This window comes from Benincasa hispida, chromosome 5, assembly GCF_027475165.1.
Source record: "Benincasa hispida cultivar pf3 chromosome 5, pf3_genome.v1.1, whole genome shotgun sequence".
Lineage (NCBI taxonomy): Eukaryota > Viridiplantae > Streptophyta > Magnoliopsida > Cucurbitales > Cucurbitaceae > Benincasa > Benincasa hispida.
In genome coordinates this window covers 36,819,027-36,821,746 of record NC_143482.1, presented here as the reverse complement: position 1 = coordinate 36,821,746, position 2,720 = coordinate 36,819,027, and the positions used below count along the sequence as shown (strand labels likewise).

Sequence of the window (2,720 nt, the reverse complement as noted above, 5' to 3'; positions counted from 1 at the left end):
CGCATACATCCATCGCATTAAAGCAGCTAATTTATGTATTTTGTGCAGGAAAATGCGTTGGTGCAAGGCAGAGTTGCGATCCAAGGAATTTAGTGTTCGAGGACATAAAAGATTGCAATCGCAAGGCTATGTGATTGTATGCGTTCGTGAAAATTTGCTCAAGAAGGTGGCCGCATAGAGCCGGCGCATCAAGGTGAAAGCTTAATAAATCACGATGGGATAGAAAGCTGATGACGGTTGAATCCGAATTTAGTTGACAAGCCGTTAATGACACACTGTAGCAAGTACACTCAACTTTTTGATGACAATTATTCGATGCATCAGATAGAGAATTAATGACATCCCATCAGTGCAATCATTTGAGAGAAAAAGCTCTTCACCCTAAAGCTCTATAAATACCGAAGGCCACCTTCGTTAAAGAAGTTTTGTTTTTATTTCAGCTGAGCCATATAGAAGATAGTTAGCCTTTGTTCATAGTTTTCTTACACTTAGAAAGCGGAGGCGAGAGAAGAGAGAAGACACTGGAAGATCATTCTGGTCAGCTCGAGAGAGTGCCAGGGAGCATGGAAAACAGAGAGAGGGCCGACTCTTGCAAAAGCAAGAATATTCTTTGAGCAGAATAGAAAGAAACAGTGTAAATGCCTTGGGAAGTAAGAAATTGCTACTAGGCTTCTTATCTTTATTTCCCATTGTCATTCTGTATTTCGATTTCATTTAAGAATGGAACCTGCATTTCTACATCTTTTCACTCTCTTTACATTATGCATGAGTAACTAAACTTTCGAATGGGTTGAGAAGTACTTAGCTAGCATGACCTAAGATCTTCATTGCATGCGATCATCTTGTTTTATGTTACGTCCATCACCCCTTTAAAGCTACTCGAGAGAGAGTCTAAAGAAAGAACCTAGACTTGAAAGAGCTAGGTTAGAATCTAGGCTTGAGAAAGCAAGATTAGATCTGCATAAGCAGAGATAGAGACTTAGAGATAAGCTCTGTTTGCTAACATGCATCACATGCACCCTAGAAATAGGTTATGATAGTAGTGGTTTCCTTGTGTATGTGTGTGTCATTCATCATCGCATAGACAAGAATAGAGGCTTAGACATAAGTCCTATAGATATCATCGCATACATCGCATGCGTTCTAAAACTAGTAGCTATAGCATTTGCATTGAGAGATGACTTGCTGTTGTATGTATGTAGCATGATCGCATAACGTGAACGCAATCTTAGCAAGTGTTAGCTAAAAAAAAACTTCTCAACCCGTTCCCTTGCATACTCATTGTACTTTCGTGTTATTGACTCTTTTCTCAATTTCGCCGCATAGAATCTATACATTAAACAATCATACCAACCAACGCATTGATTTATTTGTCACCGCAAAGAGATATGAAATTACCATCGCATACTATTTCCATAGTCCCTGTGTTCGAACCTAGGCTTACCAGGCAACTTAGTAGGATTTATACTTGGATCTTGCTAAGAGAACTTGCATGCACAACGCATATTCCACCATCACATTCTACACCATTATTTCATCGCATTAACCATGCATCAAGTTTTTGGTGTTGTTGCCGGGGACTACGACAATACAGATTGTGCTAACGTTAACTTTTTGATTTTCTTTGCAGACTCTTCGTCTTTGTGCACTGCTTCTCCTTAGGTAAAGGAAGAAGTGGGCGTCGAAAATTCTGAGCCCGATCACGACCCAGAGATTGAGAGAATTTTTCGAAGAAGAAGAAGAAACTGCTGCCAACGACAACAAGAGAAAGATCAAAACATGGCGGAGCAACTAGAAGATAGAGCACCGAATGCAAATAATATCATGGTGAATCCCATGCTTTTGGCAAACGATTGGCCCATCTGGGATTATGCATCGCCCAACCTTTATGATTTCTCACCAGGAATCATGAGGTCAACTCTTGATGGATTGAGATTTGAAATGAAAACAATGATGCTGTAGATGATTCAAACTGCCGGACAGTTTGGCGGTAGGGTGGCAAGGATCCACACGCCTACCTCTGGAGTTTTATTGAGATCTACAATACGTTCGTGTTCCCAAACATCTCCGCTAAGGAGGTTCGATCAACATTGTTCCCATTTTCGTTGTGTGACTAGGCACGGAAATGGGCTTGTTCTCTCAAACCAGGGGAGATTACATCATGGGAACAAGTAGTGGAAAAGTTCATGAAGAAGTACTTCCCCCTGACGGAGAACGCCAGAACAAGGAAGTCGATCACTAATTTTGAACAGAATATTGACGAATCGCTCATTGACGCCTGGGTGAGGTTTAAGAGGCTGGTAACAGATTGCCCGCATAATGGCTTACCAGATTGTTTACAAATGGAAATTTTCTACCACGGTTTGAACCCTGCATCACAGACGACTACTAATGCACCTGCATCACAGACGACTACTTGATCGCATTTCTAAAAATCATGAAGACTGGAGGGAAAGCAATCAAAGATTAAGAATTAAGGATAGTGACGCAAGCAATGGGGCCATTGCATCCCTACAGAATCAAATGACTGCGATGATGAATTTGATACAAGGAATCACAATCAGTAGCCCAGGGATGCATAGTGGGCAAGTCAAAGTAATCAACCAAACGAGCGCAAGTTGTGCTAATTGCGGTGAAGGTCATCCAATGAAGGAGTGTCCGAGGAACCCACAATCAATCTATTTTGTGAAAAATAATCCTTTTTCCAATACTTACAACCC

General features: G+C 41.0%; 1 non-coding gene across 1 annotated transcript; it reads right to left on the bottom strand.

Moving 5' to 3' along the window:
• Positions 1-2,219: 2,219 nt before the first annotated feature.
• On the bottom strand, positions 2,220-2,326 carry LOC120078885 (small nucleolar RNA R71). The gene has a single exon (XR_005482162.1). It is a non-coding gene; the product is annotated as a small nucleolar RNA R71 (small nucleolar RNA).
• Between the last annotated feature and the right edge of the window lie 394 nt (positions 2,327-2,720).